This window comes from Chiloscyllium plagiosum, unplaced genomic scaffold (genome assembly GCF_037043375.1).
Source record: "Chiloscyllium plagiosum isolate Xiang-an unplaced genomic scaffold, Cpla_swu_hap1 HiC_scaffold_4, whole genome shotgun sequence".
NCBI lineage: Eukaryota > Metazoa > Chordata > Chondrichthyes > Orectolobiformes > Hemiscylliidae > Chiloscyllium > Chiloscyllium plagiosum.
The window spans coordinates 46380035-46402031 of NW_028270142.1; the positions used below are offsets into that span (position 1 = coordinate 46380035).

General features: G+C 40.2%; 1 protein-coding gene across 2 annotated transcripts in view; it reads left to right on the forward strand.

Moving 5' to 3' along the window:
- Window positions 1-21622, forward strand: part of tshz1 (teashirt zinc finger homeobox 1) — a 244555-nt gene extending 222933 nt beyond the window's left edge. The window contains exons 3-4 of one of the 2 annotated variants that reach the window (XR_015756948.1): window positions 10763-10943; window positions 21607-21622. The gene's annotated coding sequence lies outside the window, so the exon portion shown is untranslated. Of the gene's footprint in view, window positions 1-10762; window positions 14996-21606 lie in introns of those variants that run through there. The other variant, XM_043688639.2, reaches the window with a different exon arrangement.
- Window positions 21623-21997: the final 375 nt, after the last annotated feature.

The following is a 21997-nucleotide window of genomic DNA, read 5'->3' on the forward strand; positions in this document are numbered from 1 at the left end:
AGTCTGATTCTATTAATATAAGAAGGGTTCTCTTGTTGAAATCTTTAGGTTACACACTTGAATTTCAGTAGTTCTAGCCCCATGAACCTAAATCTGTCAACACTCCTTTATATCCCCAAGTGGTATGGAGTTTACTCCGTAGTCAGCCTGTTAACAAACATCTGCTGTTGGCACAAAACACCAGGGATTTTTGCTGTTGTGATTTTCATTTTTTTCACAGCTCTACATATTTCTTAATTAAAAGCAAACGTAAGATGTAAACCAAAGTGTCAAGGAAAAAAAACTGTAAATTGGAAGGAGTCGTTTACATATTTTCAGATATTGTAATTAAGGAGTGGTCTGAAAACCACATGCCCAAGGTGAATCTTATTTTGGGTTCCTCCACTTTTATAATTGAAATGTTCGTTAATCCACACTAAGTATGCTCAAGCTGAGCCAATAATTATACACAACAGCATGGGGTATGGAACTCGTAGAAAGTTTTTCATCTACTGATGCATTACACATTGCTCTTGTACTGCCCTGTAACCCATTACAATAACATTATTGTCTGTCTGGCTTTGATTGTCATTGTGCTAAGTGGGGAAATGTAACCAAATTCATGACTAAATGCTGACACTTTCAGATGATTGCATTTTGAGTTTATCAAATGAATAAATACCCTCCATTCTCTCAATCACAGATTGCAACATGTGCTCTAAATCATTGCACTCAAACATAGCAAGATTCATAGTTGGTCTTGATAAATAAATGACTGATCCTCTGCATTATATATCACCGAAGTCCTTGAGGATTCAAATTATGTATAATACATAGCCCGTGTAATTTATTTATTAAGACAAAATGTGAATTTCCTGTGTTGGGGTTTCAAGCACAATTTGTCACACAGCTAAATGATGTACTCTTATTAGTCTCACTCAATTACAAAGTCATCCCTCTGTGTTCTGTATGTTTGTTAATGAACAGAACATTGTCTGTTGGTGTAATAATGGTGATGTTGTTGGTGCTGTTCACTAACATTAATGACTACTTCAGATTGCAGTGAGTCTTTTTAGTCACTTGCTAAAATGTGAAAATTATAAATTAACACATTGTTGTTTAATGCACATATGTTGGGAGATTGGAGATGGGGGTTGCAGTTTCATATTTCCCTTTCATGTGCTTTACTGCAGACAAAGTCTATTTTACTCAACATAAGGCTTTCCTGAAGTGAGCACTGGTGTTAATAAAAGTTATCAATGGAAGAAAGTACGTGACAGGCTGTCTTTTCAAAAGCATACATAAGGGAAAATGTCTTCAAATGTAACTTGTACAATGGTTCCAGCTCTTAAGAGATATAGGATTTCAAATTAAAGAGGTATCATAACCAACAATGACTATTACTGTTGGAAGATTCTTCCTTGAGATATAATTCAGTTGTCTTCAAAGATGGCTATGTTTGTTACAAAATGTTTGTGGGGATAATGTAGGGTCCCATAAACCTTTTGCATATAAAGTTAAGTATGTTTAGTTCTCACGTCATACTATTTTATGATCAAGTTCAGAAAAATAATAAAACAATTTTTTCATTTAGCTCCTCCAGAACATTTTTTTGGCACATGTTAAGTCAGTGGCCCTTATTTACAGACCGTCTTACCATTAGAAACCATTTGTCCTTATTTAGTCCATAAACCTCATCATCATTTTGCGCATCTCCATTAAACTTCCCCTAACAATCTGTGCAGTAAGGAAAATAGTCCCAGCTTCTCCACATAATTGAGGCCCCTCAACTCTTGTAGAATTCTGGTAAATTTGCCTCAGCACCAAGGATATATTTAGGTTTCTGTCAGTTCTGAGGAAGGGTCCCTGGACTGGAAATGTTAACTCTGATTTTTCTGCACAGATGCTGCCAGACTTGCTGAGCTTTTCCAACAACTTCTATTTTTGCATACATTTAAGTTTGTTCTGACAGAATCTGTTCTTTTTAGATTCATTTTTTTAATGATTCCCTACAGTATGGAAACAGACCCTTCAACCCAACAAGTCCACACTGACTCTCTGAAGAGTAACCCACCCAGACCCATTCCCCTACCCTATATTTACCCCTGCCTAATGCACCTAACACTATATGGGCAATTTAGCTTGGCCAATGCACCTAGCCTCCAAATCTTTGGATTGTGGGAGGAAACCAGAGCACCCAGAGGAAACCATACTGGGAGAATGTGCAAACTCCACACAGACAGTCGCCCAAGGTGGGAATCAAATCCGGGTTCTTGGCACTGTGAGGCAGCAGTGCTAACCACTGAGCCACCATGCCACCTTTGTTTGCTACTTTTTAAGAACAGCCTAGGCTGTAGTTGTAAGTACTGAATACTTGCACATTTGGACTTCACATGTTTTTGAAGGACTTTTGTTTTGAGGTACTTAGGAATGTCTAGGAGATAAATAGCTTTGGTTTGATTTGAGTTCTTCAGGTAGGGAACTGGTAATAGACTGGCATTAAAGCCTTAATGGATGTTTTAAAATCATGTTTGAATAAGTTTATATGAACATGATGTGCAATGAAAAGAAATACTATCCAGAGGGTTTGAATCTGAAAAAGATTGATTAGTAATGGGTATTCTGCATTCTCAATGTTCCAACTCATTGGCAATCAAACTGTGATGCTGATGTTGCAATGGGTCCAAGAATCAGTGACACACTTATTGCCCTGTACTGTAAGTTACTAAAACACTTGCCATGTATTAATGATGGAGCCATAATGTGTTCATGACATATTAATGATCATCAACTTCAAATGAACTTCAATATTTTTGTGACATTCAATGTTAAGGTAAAAATGAGAGACATGTTTGTGAAATGGCTGTTTCTTGAGTTCAATATGTTAAGTGCTGAGAAAAACATGTTAGTTGGTAATACATATTTCCTGCAATTTTTTTGCCATAATCACTTATTTCACAAGTGTCATATAAGAATACAAGAACCTAGGGTTTTGTCTAACTGCAGCTTAACTTCTGCATCCTTCTACATCCTTGCACCCCGCCTCTAAGAATGCTAAGTGTTCATCACAGATTCACTTAGAGGGTGTTTCTGCACTTCATTGCTGAACCTTGCACTGCACCGGCAACTATCATTATAATGCTACAGCAAGGAGGTTATGCACTCAGGGACATGCACCCAGCTCATAGACTGGATCAGGCTGCTTCTCTAGGCTCTTAGCTGACTGTCACTGTGCTCACTCACACTGAGCCTGCTTGGATGCTCACAGCATCCCAGCCTTGTCTTTGTTCACTTTTCCACCATCAGCCAGAAACAGCAGGCTCATATTACTACTATCTTACAGTGCCATTTAGCACAGAAGCAAAACCAGATACTGTGTAATTGTTGTCAGCAGTCTTCAGTCCAGTCAAAGTGATAGTCTTTGCTCAAAGGATTCTGGCACAGTAAGTCAAGGGCCACCTCTGATACAAGCCCAGAGGCTTGGATACAGTCAGACACTCTGTGTGGTCAGAGTCTGAATACTCTCCACATATGGGGTAAAGAGCCAAATGTTGGAGAGCCCACTACTGCTTTGGCTCTTCCTTCCCTATCATGGACTATTTTCCTCCTGGATTGAGAGAGAAGCAGGTATTTGCGAAGATATAAGTGGGTTCCACAGCTGTCTCTTTAGATGCTGCTAATAAGGTGTCCCAAGTAGACAGTGCAGAGGGCATACAGGGGATAATGGCACTGGAGAATTGGGTGGTTGATGGTGAGTGAGGGAAGATGTTGATATCAACAGTGAAAGTGGATCAACATGATCCTTGTTGAGAAGTGGGTACAGAGATAGATTGAGCATGAGGTTTTGGAGCGAAAATTGTTGTAACTTACATTGGCAGAGTGGAGAAGGACATTCACCTTCTTCCTAAAGTCCTGAGACTGCTTTGGCAAGGTGACAACCTTGGACATGGCTGACTTTTGTCTGTTGTTGTGGCCTTCACAGCTGGCCCTGGGGGAGGAGTGAGTCCTGCACCTGCACCCCATTGTCCAGCAGAACCTCTAGGTCCTGTCTACAATGCAGGGCACCAATATCCCCCGTCTGCCACGTTTTGGACAACTCTCAGTAACTGTGCAGGGCAGCTCCAGACTGAAGAGGCAGGTTCAGGGGCACAACAGGCTTTTAAAGATAGCAGTAGTGCAAGGAATACCGGCCTTTTGGTAGATGTCTGCTCAATGGTGAGTTGTTCTCACTGCAACGTGTGGTAAGATGGGGCTAGAATCAGACAAAGGATGCCATAGGCATATAGAGTAGGTAGATAATAGGGTGCATTTACTGAGGTATTGTGAAAAATCTTAAAGGGTTTCACAGCAAGATTCCCTCCGAAACATTTGATGCCACTTGCTCTTAGCTAAAGAAATCTAGGATTTAGCCCATTGTTTTTCAAACTGCATACTGGTATTCCTTCTCCAATGACATTGTGGGTAAACTGACAGCAGGTGGACTGCAGGGATGGGCAATAAATGCTGGCCAACCAGTGACACCCACATATCATAGATGAATAGAAAAAAAGGGACCCACTCTACCCTTCACATTCTCTTTGATTCCTTGCTTAAGGATTAAAGATATTCACATATTTTATATTATTTGTTTTCAATGCTATACTCTCTGTGATGCTCTATTATCCATTGTTCTCTACTCTTCCTAATCCAACTCCCAATCTAGCCCCATCCTCCTACGTGTTAATGTTTCATCTATATCTTGCCCTCTCATATTTCCACACCCTGACAATCCTTATTAAGCTTTCTTTTCAACTTTGAATCCCCTTTTGAATCCACTTGTAACCAATTTGTGTCATCGAAACTCTCCATTTCTGGACTTATGCTTATTAACAATGTCAACCTCTTCCCTTCAGGTAATTTTCCACACCTCTTCTTTTGTTAATCTGCTGCCATCATTCTCTCCTTCCATAGCTTTCTATCATTCCTCTTCCCCCAAAAACCTGCTGTATTTCTCCATGATGGATTGTTGTTTCCTCAGCAATGTATTCCAGCCTGCTGTAAAACAGTTTGTTAACAGTGATGGATGAGAAGGGAGTGAGTGTGGAATGAAGAGAGAGTGAGAGCACGAGTGAGAAAGACTTGAATTCTTAAGCGTCTGTCATAATCTCAGGATGTCCAAAGCGCTTCACAGCCAATGAAGTGATTTTCTTTTAAAATGAAGTCACCAATGTGTAACCTGTGCACAGCAAGGCCCCACAAATAGCAATGTGATACAAAATAAACTTTTAAAGTCTGATGATTGAGAGTTAAATATTGGCCTCAGGATAGTGCTTTTTTTAATCTACAAGAGATTGCAGTGGATCTTTTACATATAACTAAAAGAGCAGAAAGGATCTCAGTTTAACATCACATCTGAAAGGATAATACCTCGGTATAACAACATCAATTGTTACAAAGCAGTTAAGTAATTTATTACAATTTATTTTGACCAACAAGAGAAAAGCATTTTGAACAACATTTTATTTTTGTAAATACAATGCCTTTTAAAGAATATTAAGGAGACACAAAAAACTTAATCAATTCTGCTTTAATATTGCCGGCGTCTAACTATTATTTTATTCCGGGGATGGATCAAAAATGTATAATATGTTTTATTTTGACATAGATATCTGAAATTATTTCATAGTAATTCAATGTTTATTACTAGTAATTGAGTTACCAATGTGGCCAGCTCATCTGTCAGCTGGAATAGACTGAGTTGCTGGATTGTTTGATGTTAAGTAAAAATGACCTGAAGATTGTTGATTAACAGTTACTGCAGTTTATCCGTTAATGTAATATCTTCCTGTTTTCCTATAGAGTGTTTAATATAAGCTCTTTTTCAAAGTAAAAAGCTTGGTGATCCAACTCAGTGTCCATATGCACAGTTATGTGCGTGCATACAACATGAATTTTCACTGTAGATGTTTCCATTTGGAGTTATTTGGATGAAATGAATTAAGGATGTGTAGGTTTTGGTATTGGAGTGAAGGCACCAGATTTCTGAGGCATTAATACCAATCCAGGAAAGGTGTGTCTGTATAAGCCAGACAGTTCATACCTGAATAAGACTTTTTACAATTCTGTTTGGATGTGGGTGTTTTTGGCTGGACCAGCATTTATTGGCCACCTTTAATTACCCTTGAGAAGGTGGTGCTCAGCAGGTACAAAATATCGTTGCAGTGAGAGTTTGCTCATTCTGTTAGCTAAAGTTTAATTTATATTTGCAGGGTTTGGGAACCCAAGATCAGATTCAAGTAGGGTGGATTCAGTTCGGTAAGGTTCGAAACAGAGAATGGGGGGAAACTTAACAAGTGAGTCTAAAAGTCAGAAGGAGCAAAGGTTAAATTTTATACTGCACAGGAATTTGGCAGGGTTAAAGGTAAATATGTAAACACAAGGCTTATAGCAAGTACAGCTGATGTACAAGTAGACATATAGCAACATGGTGTCGTTGGTATAATGGCCACTTGACTTAAAGAGGGGCAAAAATGGCAGGTCAACATTCATGGATATAGTTTTCAATCAGAATAGAGTTGACATGAAAGAGGTAGCATTATTGATTTAAAGAATGAATTACAATTTTGAGGAGAGATGATATACCGAATGAATTATCAAATGAGGCCATAATAACATAAAATAAAACAAAGAACTGTGGATGCTAAAGATCTGAAACAAAAACACCACAGGTCTGGTAGCATCTGAGGGAAGAAATCAGAGTTAATATTTCTAATAGAATAACTAGTTTCAAGTCAGGCTCTGATGAGGCCATATGAGTTGAGCTCAGAAACATTAAGGGCTGTCACACTGTGTGGAGTGTACTATGGACCCCAAGTTCTGTGAGAGAGGCAAAGTGCAAATGTGTGGGCACGTTTCTGAGTGCCAAAAAAAGGCGCAATAATAGTTGGGGACTTCGGCTATCCAAATGCGAACTGGTGTATGATAAGTGTGAAAGCCACAGAAAGCACACAACTCTTGAGCTGCTTTCTAGGGTACATTTTTAGCCAACAGGTTACAAATCCCACGAGAGATTTAGATTTAGGAAATGAAGCCAGTCAGGTCCATGAAGAAGCAGTGGATGACCATTTTGGAAATAGTGACCATAATATAGTTAGATTTTGTATAATTAGAGAAAATAACAAAGATAGAAGAGGAGTAAAAACTTTAAATTCGAGTGAAGACAAATTTGAGAAACTGAAAGGTTATTGGGGAGAGATGGGCTTGATACAGCTACTTGAAGAAAAACCAATGTCAAATCAATAGGAGCCATTCAAAAACAACAATATGTAGACGTGTCTCCACAAAATAAAAGGGTGGTACTGCCAAGTCTGGAACCTCCTGTTATTCAGAAGCATACAGTTTCAGATAAAGTAGAAAAAGTCTGATGAATCTCAAAGAAAAACAATAATGTGAATGAGAATGGAAGGTACAGTGGTAAAGTAAGAAAGGAAAATTGGAAAGCATTAGTGAGGATATGAAAAAAAAGTTTGCAGATAAAATCAAAGAAAACTAAAAGCTATTTTGTCAATACATTAAGAGCTAGAGGATGTCTAAAGAAAGAGTACAGCCTATCAGGGATGTGCAAGGGAACTTGTGCATGGATGCAGATGATGTGGGCAAGGTTCTTAATTAGTAATTTGGCTCTGTTTTTACAAAGCTGAGGTTAGGTGCAGACATTCTAGGTCAAGAGAAGTAGTGTGAAATATTAGATAAAATAAGCATAATGCAAGAGAAAATACTGGAGGGGTTGATAATCTTGAAGGTGAATAATTTGCCAAGATAGGATGGACTATATCCCAGATTGTTAAAGAAAGCCAGTGAGGAAGTAAGAGATGCTCTAAAAATCATTTTCCAGTCCTCACTAGGTACAGTAAGGTATTAGAGGACTGGACGTCTGCAAATGTTGTACTGTTATTCAAATAGGGTGTGAGTGATAGGCCTAAAGTTTATAGGCAGGCCAGTGGACAAATTATGAGAATCAATTCTGAGAGACAAGATGGACTATTAGAAAGGTACCAAATTACAGGGAAGGTCATGTATTAATTGATTTTCTTTGGAGGAAAAACAGGAGGATTGATGAGGATAATGCAGTGGATGTCGACTATATGGATTTCCATAAGGCATTTGACAAGACCCCGCATGGCAGACTGGTCAGAAACATAAAATTCTGTGGCACAGAGGGAATTGTGGTAAGCTGGAAGCTTAATTGTCCCAGTGATGGGAGACAAAGAGTAATGGCTGATGGATGTTTTTGCAAAAGGCAGGTGATTTCCTGTGGTGTTCCACAGGGCTCAGTGTTGGCTTCCTTGCTGTTAGTAGTATATATTGATGATCTGGACTTAAATGTGGGAAGCCTAATTAGGAAATTTGCAGATGACACAAAAATAGCCATGCAGATAATAATGATGAAGATAGCTGTGACTCCAGAAAATCAATAGTTTGCCGATGAGGTGGAAAAGTGCTAAATGGAATTCAATCCTGAAAAGTGTGAGGTAATGCATTTGGGAAGCATACACAATAAATGGAAGGGGTAAAGGAAGTGAGAAACATTTGAGTGCATGTCTACACATATTTGAAGGTGGCAAGACAGACCGATAAGCTGGTAAAGAAAGCACAGGAATGCTTTCCATAATCAGACAAGGTATAGAATACAAAAACAGGGCTAAAATGCTGGGACTGTACGAAACACAAGTTAAGCCACAGCTGAAATTTTGTGTACATTTCTGGTCACCACATAACAAAAGTCAGAAGACTTACAAGAATGTCACTCAGGCTGGAAACTTACAGTTGTAAGGAAAGATTGGATAGTCATTAAAATAGAGGAGCTAAAAGGGTGAATTAATTAGGATGTACAAAATTATGAGGGGCCTAAGTAGAGTAGATAAGAAATATTTGTTGCCCTTAGCAGAGAGTTCAGTTATCAGGGGACACAGATTTAGGATGATTGGTAGAAGGATTAGAGGAGACAATGAGGGAAGATGTTTTTCATCAAGAGGGTGTCTGGAATTCACTGCCCAGTTTGATGATGGAGGCAGAAACCCTCAACCTGTTTAAAAGATACACGATGTCCTGTAACTTGCAAGGCTATGGATTGGTTACAAGGAGGTGTGATTAGAATGGGCAGCTACCTTTTACCTCAACTAATGCAGACAACGTGGACTGAATGGCTCATTCTGTACTGTAGCTTTCCAACATTTTAAAAAGGCTGTGCAGCCATCCTGCCGAAGCGTTGTCACTGTTGCAATGTTGGAATGCTGGAAGGCAATGCAGACTGATCCCTGCGATGGCAGAATTATCCTTTAACAATTGAGGAACCAGGGCCTATATTGTCTTGAGTTTAGAAGAATGACAGGGGATGAATATGGAAGTGTTCAAAATCCGTACAGGCTGGACAAGGAAGATGCAGGAAGGGTATTTCCCCTGGCTCAAATATCAAGAGCCAAGAAACACAGTTTCATAATAACAGGTGCTCCACTAAGAATTGAGATGAGAAGGAATTTCTTCACTCAGTGCATAGCACACAGAACAGTACAACACAGGGAAAGGTCCTTCCTGTCTGCTGCGTGGTGAATCTTTGGAATTTTCTGTTCATGATGGGTGTGGCTGCTCAGTCAGAGTACATTGAAAATAGATTTCTAGGTATTAAACATTACACTGGATATGGGGAAATTGCAGGAAAATGGCATTAAGTGTGAAGATTAGCCATAATCTAATTGAATGACAGGGTAGCCTAAAGGAGCTGAATGGCCTCTTCCTCCTGTTTCCTATGTAACCATGGCAGCCAGTTTGCACACAGCAAGTTCATGCACATAACTGCTATTGATCAGGACATGGAGAAGAACTCCCAGTTCTTCAGAGTAATGTCAGAGGATCTCTTACCTTGACTCAAAAGGTAAATTGGGCCTCAATCCTTGGAACAAGGCACTCTCTCATTATCACATAAGTCTCAACCTGGTTTTTGTAGCTGAGACTTGAACCCACCACCTTCTGCCTCAAAGACAAGTAGGCTGTTCAAGGTGATGTGGCTGATGCCTGTGAATAGAATTGGCAGGATGTTGGACAAGTTTGTAGGGGGAGAGTACTACTGAGTGCTGACATCTGTTAGTACATAAGCAGTCAAAACCGTAGCAATGGCTGGAGATTCAAGAACAACTTGCTACTTGGTCAGGGAGGGTCTGCTTGACATGCAGAACTGTAACAAGGAAAGAGAATAACCCTTTTAAAATGTTACTTTTGCACAAACTAGTTAAAGTGCATGTGAAGTGAGAACTGGCAAATTATATCACACTGCGCATGAAATATGGAGGATATGGGAACAGCAATAGGCCATTTAACCCCTCAAACCTACAGTACATACCATTCCAAAAAATGATGGCTGATCTCCATATACTTGTCTTTTATAACTGTATCATAACATCAATGCCCTTGTAGGCTAGATCTTTAAATAAACAGTGCTCTGTAACATTAGAAGAATGGAGGAAGTGCATTTTTATCTTTAGATAGAAAAACATATTGCAGTGCAGTAATTTAATTGTCTTCAGGAAATGCATGTTCCATGATGTAAAATTATCAGTACTTAATTCAGACACAAACTGAGTGAGCAATTGGTGGAACCGCAAGTTACTCACTTTGATAGCATCACCTGGAAACTGTCTTGCAGTTAAAAAAAAAAACGAACTTTGCGATTCCTTTTCTGTAATCCTGTTCTTTGTGTGGAAGGTTTCTGATTATAATGCTTTCTCCATTTGATTTTGTTTTCTTACAGAGGGAGAAGAAGTGAAAAGAGCTGTTCTGAGATTTTGCCCACTTTGTGGCCTGTCCTCCTGATGTCCTCTGCTCGGCCCCCAGTCATGCATCACTCTTTTTGTCACATTGAACTCCATATGCACCTACCCTAGAGAATGCTCCGACTCCAGCAATTCTTCTTCATTCTCACTAACAATTTGGTAATGAAATATTGATTTTTAGTTAGATTCATATTGATACTATTAGGTTTGCATTGATAAATCATTCTGGCCTCCTGTGTGAGCAGATAGAAGGCACTGCGCTGAACCCTGGAGATTACATTCAAGTACACTGATGTGTTAATTTGATGGATTTTTTTGCCATCAAAGGAGCAGGGGTGGGTGGAGGGGAGGAGGGGGTGGTTGGAAAGAGAGGAAGACCTTCATTTTTTTCCCCATGCTTTCATCTTGAAGATTTTTTTTCACTGCGAAGCACCTAACTGACACATTCATTGCTGGTGAGCAGGCTGCTCAGCTGCATGGACATGCAAATATTTCATGAGCTACCGAGGTAGCTGCTAATCAGATCAGAGTGCAAGAGATGGGCATGAGGGAGGGAACAACATGCTGCTCATAGCCCACGTCGGCTCTGGACTCATTGCTTGCGGTTATGATCTCAGGGGCTTGGTTCGATCCCGACACGCCAGCAGACAAAGGAGAAAAAAAAGTCCCACAAAAGGTCTATTCTGTCCAAGGGACCGTCAGTCTGTCGTTTTCCATTGCACAAGATACATTCTGGTCAAGCAGTGTGACTGAAGCCAGTCTTACACCACTTTGCAGGGTTGACTGCAAAATGAATACCACAGTGCTGGATTAACAGACTCCTTACATGTCAGCGAGGGAACTCTTGGTGATGGGATATTTTATAATATAATATATCTGAGCAACTGGACAAATTTGGCTGCTTTGTCTCCCCCACAGTGAGCGATTCCCATTGGGTTTGCTATCCAAAAGGACGGTCTGCCGATCTGCATTATCAGAATATGTTGTGATCCTACATAAGGATGGTTTTGACGTGTTAGGGAAGTGCAACATTTTACTGTCCATGTTTCACCACAGTCGACAACAGAAACCATAGGTTGGAGTGGGGGCAGTGGTGGGTTATGAGATCCAATGCATCATGACATGGTGGACACTTAAATCAGACTGCTCCTAAAGTATGCTAATGTGTCCTGCTTCGATCCATTTCATGTTCAGCACTGCTCTGTCAAACCATTGATCTTGTGCTGTGCTGGAACATGAAGGCAAATCCAACTGATGATTTATAGCATCAAATTTATGAATAGTACATTTTTCAAAGTAGGGATGTGGGATCGGGATACTAAACAGGACCGCTGAGTTGGCGTGTCTGTTGGTATGTGGCTAAAGAGATCTCTTAGCTGGCAGCTTGTGATGCCAGTTGAGTGCCAAATGGCACATCCCAATCCAACACTGGGACCAACCTATGGACTGTATGTGGATATAACAATAAGACATCTGCTACTCAGGCAAAAGCCCTAACCACTTTTTTTGTGTGATTTTCTGCACGGAAAGTTATGTTAAAATGTGCTGATAAGACAACATGGATATTAAAATGAGTGCCTCATTTATCCTAGAATCTGGGGATTTAAGAAATTGTTAGTGAATGCTCTGAATGCGGAATTATTAATTCCAACCTGAATTATGTTGCAATTGAGCATCCAAAAGTAAGTTGGGCAAGGTGGACACTTGATTGGCTGGTCCAGGGTAACTCTGGGTCATCATATCAAACTGAATACCAATAAACGAAAAAGAAAAGCGTGTGCGTTCAGACTTCAGGGTAAGGATTCTGCATAAGTTCCAGCCAATATGTGGCTGTGTCGGAGCAATGACAATTTTCTGTCAACATTAAGGTAAGGGGTACCTCGTTAACACTGCTCACCTGCCTGGAGCTAAACTGGGGAAATAACATCTATAGTTTCCCTCCAAGGTGTCGATTCATCCTCTTGCTGAATGTAATAGCAATTGGTTGACGTAACTTCATAACTCACAAAGGAAGGCTCCCTAACAATGTACACAGGCTTTTAGCAGAAAGGGAAGACGGCAGAACCGTCAAACATTTCAGGCGTACCATTCTGGGGTAATGAAGCATGGCAGCAAAATATACCTGTACAACACTTGATAAAGATGAGCTGACACACCAGTCCAAATAGGTTCTTTTGTGTGCCTGCATACGTCTATCCATCAAGGCTTTAGCTAGGATATGCAGGCAGCAATAATAGTACCAACTGGCAGGAGTCATAAGGGAAGGGGAAGATGTCAATTAAAATGCTCTCTGTACATCATTGTAATTGAATCAAAATTGTTAGCCTGACTCATTTTTCTTTCGAGTCAATGGTTTTTACACAAGTGTAAACTCATTTCATTATTTGTCTGTTTAATCAGATGACTTAAAGAGAAAAGTAGATTTTCTGCCCCTGAATTCCAGGCATCTAGCAATCCCAATGTTATGCATGTGATAACAGTTGTGGCCGGGAGAGTGAAATCAGTCATGTGTCTGCTCTTTGACATGACTAATATCTCTTTGATATTAAAACCAACTGATTCACATTAAAAAGTTCATATTATTGGCATGTCAGAATTGGGACTGGAAGAATTTAACATGTTAAAGCCAAGTTTAATAGCTACTTGTAGCAGTCCTGACACACCCTACAAGCAGACTACGAAATGAAAAGTAATAATGTGAAATTTATTTCCAAGGTCAACTGTGTTGCAGGATGATTAACCATGCCATGCATTATCTGCAATTTCTGATACATTTGCAGTAGTGTCCTCTCAGTGAGAAACTCAATTAGCTGCTCCATATTTTTGGGGGGGGGGGGGGGGGTGGATATCAGTAACTTGCTCTGGGACTAAACTTCACTGCTTGACAGATATGTTTTCTTAGGTTTGTGTTGATCTGCTTTCACTTTAAGGCTTTATGTGTGGCAGTGAGTCCCATTTTTTTTCTATGATGGCATGTTGTATATTTGCATTCCAGATACTGACAATAACAGAACATAACAGTGTCTGTTGTACATAAATTGAGGTACAATATGTGTTTCCTTGATTTTTTTTTAAGTCAAAAAAATTTAGTGTTGCACTGCCACCTTTCTGGGAAGACTGTACATATGTAAATATATATACATATGTGTAATATATTCAGATGTGATAACTTAAAACATTGATTGTAGATTATCTGTGTTTACTGGGATTCTTCATTATTTTGTTCCTAGACTCTATGGTTCTCTCATTGATGGTTATACACTTTACTGTTTTCTGTTATACAAAGTCATTTTTGTGCCAGAGATGCCCTTTTGACCTCCAAATCTTTAAAAAAAAACGTTTAGATAAATGATGGTGAAAATTGGAGGTAAAGCTTTGTGTGGAAAAGCTTTTTTCCTGCATTTCCTTCTATTTGTTAAATCAATAGTTGCAATTGAACGGTGTATCCTTGCTTCTTTGGCTTAATGACTGCTTTGTAAGGTTCCACCTTAGACCCACTTTAAACTTTTCTCTGGAGTTGTGAGGGCACCTCCCCTTTTCTTTCATTTTCAAGCCAACTTGGACTGCACTTCTCTGAAGGTGGTGATGTGTGTAGAAGGTGGATGCGTTTAACAACTGGTGCACTTATTTACGAAAAAAAAAACAAAAGAAAAAAATCATTTGTATGATAAAAATATATATTTAGATTTTCCAAGCACAACTCTGATAAAAATCAAAAAATGGCTCTTTTTATGTTTCATAAAGATGTTACTACCATTATGGATCTTTTTTGCTACAACAGGCTAAATAAACTCTGTAATGATATTTAAGTCATTGTGAATTGTTCTTTGTGCCTTGAAGCCAGTGAGTGGATAAATGTCAGAATATCCCATGCAGTTCTTTGAAATGTCAAGTCAAACTCCTAAATGGTGTGGTTGTAGGCTGTCTCTGATGCCGCAAACATGCTCAAATGACTCCTGTCACTTTTATTTTAATGATGTGTGGATTTTGCACTGGTCCCTGTAACGGGTGGTAGATACATCTTTAATACCAAGTATCAGTACATTCAAGCTCAATCTCCTTCAATTTTATTTGAATGTAATAAGCTCGCTCATTGTGTCATCTAGAGATACGTTTGATGTCTGGGAGGTGGGGACCAGCTACTGTTTCAAAATGTATTGCACACTGGGGATAAAAATTCCATTATTGTTCCCATTTTCACTTTTAAAAGAATTAAAAGACCGTAGTTGATTTTGTCAGTTTCTTATTACAAGCAATATTTCCTGCTTTCATCTATTCTTTTTGCAAATTTTTAAAAAGCAAAAAAGCAGCATTTTAGAATCCTCTGACTCTAGAGGATACCATTCAAACCGTTGTGGTGGTACCATCAGAACTCTCTTTACTTTCAGTATTTATTGCCCTTTCTCTACTTGCCCTGGAGATGGTGGTGGTGAACTGCCTTCTTGAACTGCTGCAATCCTTGAATGTAGATATACCCACAGTATAGGAAGTGAGTTCCAGGATTTTGACCCAGCTACAGTAGAGAACTCGTCAGTTCTTTGCCCGTAGTCATGCAGTTTTATTCCTTTGAGGTATTTATTCAAATCTCTTTGGAGGTTACCACGAAATCTGCTTCCATCACCCTTTCAATTGATATATTGCAGGTGAGAACAATGCTCTGTGTAAAAAGAAATCTCTCATTTCACTTTGATTCTGAAGCTTTGTACACAATACCTTTTATTTTTAACACTGTTGTTATCTTTAGACTTGGCCATTCCAACACATACCAGTGAATATCTCAAATTCTACATGCTAAAAACTTGAGCATGTCCGAAACTATGCTGGGCTGCATCCTAATCAGCCTTCTTTCCTGTTTAGGGAGTCAGTTAGCTCAGCTGACCGCGCACCTAGTTTACAATGCAGACTGATACCAGCAATGTGGGCTCAATTGCCACATTGGCAGAAGTTACCATGAAACATTCTCCTTCTCAATCTCTCCCCTCACCAAGGCATAGTGACCCTCCAGTTAAGCCATCACCATTTATCATTGCCTCTAATGAGAGAGCAGTCCTATAGTTTGGTAAGACAAGGGTGACTTTACCTTTTACTTGCAGACCTATAACAACTCACCATCTGACAGCATGTTAATTTTCAAATCTTTCCATAGTCTTGCCCCTCTCCAACTCTAATTCTCCTCTCACCCTCAACCCTCTGAGGTCTTTGTAGTCCTCCAATTCTGACCTCTTGAGCATCCTCAGTGTTTACCCCTCCATCATTAATGGCTATACTTCAACTGTCAAGGTCCTAAGCTCTGTACTTTTTCCCAAAACTTCTGTTTCTCCTCCTTTATGACACTAGTTAAAACCTACCTCTTTGAAGCTTTGGTCATGAATCCCAATACCTTTTGTGGTATAAAACTTTCCACGGTGGTGTTGCCATGAAGCACCTTGAGATATATAACTATGCTATCGTTGTGTCAAGTGTAAACTTTTGTGAAAGTATAGACAGGTAAACACTTTTCAAAAGTTAATCCTCTGATAACTCACATTCTGGATCACTAAAGTAATATTAGAACCCCCCCCATATTAAATTAATTAAACATTTGTAACAAAGAGCAACATCAGTTGAACATATTAATCTCAGCAAGGCCTAATATCATTGACAAATGGGTGAACCTGCTTTGATCTCATTAACTACACACCACCTTGAGTTCACAATTAAACACGTGTTCGAACACCATTAATCCAACCTTGGACTGCTTCACCAGCACAACTAGTTAGCTCCTCTCATCTCTGACTTGGCCAAATCACCTTCCTCCTGTCCAGCAGAAGTCAGCTCCTCCCTGTGATTCTCAATTGGTCTGGAAACCAGATGGTCCCTTTCCAAAATGTAACTTTATGACCTGACCTTAGTTACTTTTACTGCTTGGCTGGACAATTCTAGCATATAGAGCTGCCCTCTATATCTAAAGAAAATGAGAGGATATGGGAAAATGGCTTTGTGATTTACAAAAATGCTGATGTCAACCATTTCAATAAGAACTTCCATAAGTAAATGATGCATAATCTATTGCACTCACAGAAGGGAAAGATATAAGTTACATACTTGTTGCCTATGTTTAACAGAGATTACAAATTTTAAGGTGCCCTCTATGAAATAGTGCCCTATTCTGTTGCAGATAAGGGTGTGCAATAGTATTTCGGTTCAGATGTTCACTTTTTTTAATCGTATCATTTTAAAATTGTCCCACTGACCATTGGCAGTGAGTGATTATTAAAAAGGCTGTCACTCATGCCACTGATGCATGTAATTTAAAGCTGTTAATCACTGTTTCTTAGTCCAAATGTAATTAACCTTTGTACTCCTGGGAACCTCAAAACATTTCATTACGACCAAATGAAATTGACCAACTTGTTTGGGCTTAAATATTCAAGAAAAAGAACATGGAAATACAAAATGTCACACATCAGTGCCACAAATCCCAATTCTTTTCTTAATGAACAAGGATAGTTTTAATGTGTGTCCATTATATCATCATTAAGGCACCAAGTAATCTGCACATTACAAACTGCAATATTAATCATAACAAATCACTTCAACCGAAAAACTCTAAAGGTACTCTCGCCAATGTTACAATCTCAATTTATTGACCCATGTCTGGAAACCCTGGCATCAGGGATTTGTTGCATAGATCCATGCCCAGTCTCAATGGCAGGACATGTTTGACCATGAGAAATTAGCTTAGTTTAATATTGCCAACTCTCTAGGCTTGCCCTCAGGTTTCCAGACATTGAAAGCTAATCTCGAGAGAACAATCATTGGGAGCTTTTAAAAAGCTATAATGTTTTGAACAAAAACTACTCTTCCAATATTTTTATTTATGAGTTTAAAATATTTTGGATGTTGGAAAAGAGGCTGTTTGACTGAATAATTTGCTACTATCAATCAGGTCAGGACAAGTCTCTTTGTATTACACTTGGAATGCCAAGATGGTGATGGATTCTCAGGGGAATGTAGCACGAACAGCCAAGTTTCTGATATTGAGACTGGCTCTAATGCAATGAGGGGGTACGTCTGGTTTCAAGAGCTCAATTGTGTTAGGGGACTCCCTAGGCCGAGGTACAGACAGACGTTTCTGTGGCCAGCAGTGAAAAATCAGAATGATGTGTTGCTTCTCTGGTGCCAGGATCAAGGAGGTCTCGGAGAGTGTGCAGAATGTTCTCAAGGGGGAGAGGGGCCAGCAAGAGGTCATTGTCCACATTGGAACCAAAGACATAGGAAGGGGAAAGGTTGAGATTCTGAGGGAAGATTACAGAGAGTTAGGCAGGAATTTAAAAAGGAGGTCCTTGAGAGTAGTAATATTTGGATTAGTCCCGGTGCTACAAGCTAGTGAGGGCAGGAATAGGACGATAGAGTAGATGAATGCGTGGTTGAGGAGCTGTGTATGGGAGAAAGATCCACATTTTTGGATCATTGGAATCTCTTTTGGGGTAGAAGTGACCTGTACAAGAAGGATAGATTGCACCTAAATTGGAAGGGGACAAATATACTGGCAGGGAAATTTGCTAGAGCTGCTCAGGAGGGTTTAAACTAGTAAGGTCGGGGGGTGGGGGTGGGTGTGGTGGGAACCAGGGAGATAGTGAGGAAAGAGATCAATCTGAGACTGGTACAGTTGAGAACAGAAGTGAGTCAAACAGTCAGGGCAGGCAGGGGCAAGGTAGGACTAATAAATTAAACTGCATTTATTTCATTGCAAGGGGCCTAGCAGCGAAGGCAGATGAACTCAAGGCATGGTTAGGAACATGGGACTGGGATACCATAGTAATTACAGAAATATGGCTCAGGGTTGGGCAGGACTGGCAGCTTAATGTTCCAGGATACAAATGCTACAGGAAGGATAGAAAAGGAGGCAAGAGAGGAGGGGGACTGGCATTTTAGCTGTGCTGAGGGAGGATATTCCCGGAAATACGTCCAGGAAAGTTATTTGGGTGGAACTCAGAAATAAGAAAGGGATGATCACCTTATTGGGATTGTATTATAGACCCCCTAATAGTCAGAGGGAAATTGAGAAGCAAACTTGTAAGGAGATCTCAGCTATCTGTAAGAATAACAGGGTGGTTATGGTCTGGGATTTTAACATTCTAAACATAGACTGGGACTACCATAGTGTGAAGAGTTTAGATGGAGAGGAATTTGTTAAGTACGTACAAGACAATTTTCTGATTCAGTATGTGGATGTACCTACTAGAGAAGGTGCAAAGCTTGACCTACTGTTGGGGAATAAGGCAGGGCAGGTGACTGAGGTGTCAGTGGGGGAGCTCTTTGGGGCCAGCGACCATGATTCTATTAGATTTAAAATAGTGATGGAAAAGGATAGACCAGATCTAAAGCTCTAAATTGGAGAAAGGACAATTTTGATGGTATTAAGCAAGAACTTTCAAAAGCTGACTGGGGGCAGATGTTCACAGGTAAAGGGACGGCTGGAAAATGGGAAGCTGCCAGAAATGAGATAACGAGAATCCAGAGAAAGTATATTCCTGTTAGGGTGAAAGGGAAGGCTGGTAGGTATAGGGAATGCTGGATGACTAAAGAAATTGAGGGTTTGGTTAAGAAAAAGAAGGAAGCATATGTCAGGTATAGACAGGATAGATCGAGTGAATCCTTAGAAGAATATAAAGGCAGTGGGAGTATACGTAAGAGGGAAATCAGGAGGGCAAAAAGGTTACATGAGATAACTTTAGCAAATTAGATTACTTTAGATTAGATTAGATTAGATTACTTTACAGTGTGGAAACAGGCCCTTCGGCCCAACAAGTCCACACCGACCCGCCGAAGCGCAAACCACCCATACCCCTACATTTACCCCTTACCTAACACTACGGACAATTTAACATGGCCAATTCACCTAACCTGCACATCTTTGGACTGTGGGAGGAAACCGGAGCACCCGGAGGAAACCCACGCAGACACGGGGAGAATGTGCAAACTCCACACAGTCAATCGCCTGAGGCGGGAATTGAACCCGGGTCTCTGGCGCTGCGAGGCAGCAGTGCTAACCACTGTGCCACCGTGCCGCCCACCGTGCCGCCTTAGAATTAAGGAGAATCCAAAGGGTTTTTACAAATACATTAGGGACAAAAGGGTAACCAGGGAGAGAATAGGGCCACTCAAGGATCAGCAAGGCGGCCTTCATGTGGAGCTGCAGAAAATGGGGGAGATAGTAAACGAGTATTTTGCATCAGTATTTACTGTGGAAAAGAATATGGAAAATATAGAAAGTAGGGAAATAGGTGGTGGCAACTTGCAAAATGTCCATGTTACACAGGAAGAAATGCTGGATGTCTTGAACGCATAACGGTGGATAAATCCCCAGGAACTGATCAGGTGTACCCTAGAACTCTGTGGGAAGCTAGAGAAGTGATTGCTGGGCCTTATGCTGAGATATTTGTATCATAAATAGTCACAGGTGAGGTTCCGGAAGACTGAAGGTTAGCTAACGTGGTGCCACTGTTTTGGAAAGGTGGTAAGGACAAACCAGGGAACTATAGACCAGTGAGCCTGACCTCTGTGGTGGCAAGTTGTTGGAGGGAATCCTGAGGGACAAGATGTACATGTATTTGGAAAGGTAAGGACTGATTATGGATAGTCAACATGACTTTGTGCTTGGGAAATCATGTCTCACAAACTTTGAGTTTTTTGAAGAAGTAACAAAGAGGATTGATGAGGACAGAGCGGTAGATGTGATCTATATGGACTTCAGTAAGGCGTTCAACAAGGTTCCCTGTGGTAGACTGGTTAACAAGGTTAGATCTCACGGAATACAGGGAGAACTAGCCATTTGGATACAGAACTGGCTCAAAGGTAGAAGACAGAGAGTGGTGGTGGAGGGTTGTTTTTCAGACTGGAGGCCTGTGGCCAATGGAGTGCCACAAGGATCGGTGCTGGGTCCTCTACTTTTTGTCATTTAAATAAATGGTTTGGATACGAGCATAAGAGATACAATTAGTAAGTTTGCAGATGACACCAAAATTGGAGATGTAGTGGACAGCGAAGAAGGTTACCTCACATTACAACAGGATCTTGATCAGATGGGCCAATCAGCTGAGAAGTGGCAGATGGAGTTTAATTCAGATAAGTGCAAGGTACTGCATTTTGGGAAGGCATATCTTAGCAGGACTTATACACTTAATGGTAAAGTCCTAGGGTGTGTTGCTGAACAAAGAAACCTTGGAGTGCAGGTTCATAGCTCCTTGAAAGTAGAGTCGCAAGTAGATTGGATAGTGAAGAAGGCATTTGGTATACTTTCTTTTATTGGTTATAGTATTGAGTACATGAGTTGTGGTTGTACGGGACATTGGTTAGGCCACTGTTGGCAAGTCTTTTCCCTAGGGTGGGGGAGTCCAAAACTAGAGGGCATAGGTTTAGTGTGAGAGGGGAAAGCTGTAAGAGAGACCTAAGCTACAACTTTTTCATGCAGAGGGTGTTACGTGTCTGGGATGAGCTGCCAGAGGAAGTGTTGAAGGCTGGTGCAATTGCAACATTTAAGTGGCATTTGGATGGGTATATGAATAGGAAGGGTTTGGAGGGATATGGTGGGACTAGATTGGGTTGGGATATCTGGTCAGAATGGATGGGTTGGAACAAAGGGTCTGTTTCCATGCTGTACATCTCTGTGACTCTATGATGTAATGTAACTATGGGTATGTGTGGTGGCCACTAGGAAATGTGGCATGGACATAGATGATGGCAGAAGGTTATCTGTTCACATCACCAGGAAAATATCCAATTAGAGTTGGCATCTCTAACCCATTCTCATTCAATCTGAGTTTACTATCCACTTCAGGTGTTGGAACACCAGATCGAGGAAGGCTACAAAGAACAATCTATGGAGGAGTTGTGATAATGTAACAAAGGTAAGCATTTTTGTAGAATAGATGGAACACACTCTTTCTGTTGACTGGAGGGTTTGTTACCAAAACACACAGATTTAAGACAATAACAAAATATTGCAGATGTTGGAATTCTGATATAAAATATATATGCTGGAAATATTCAGCATGTGTGGTGGCATCTGCTGAGAGGGGAAAGACTGAATTAATGCCTGTATCTTTGTATCTGAGTTGAAGAGTGTGAGTTGGGCCTCAGGAAGTTCGCACCCTCTTCATTTGGGTCTGTGTTCAAGCCAGACCTGACTCCCATGTTTCCTTATAACTGCCATGACAACTTAATAGTAA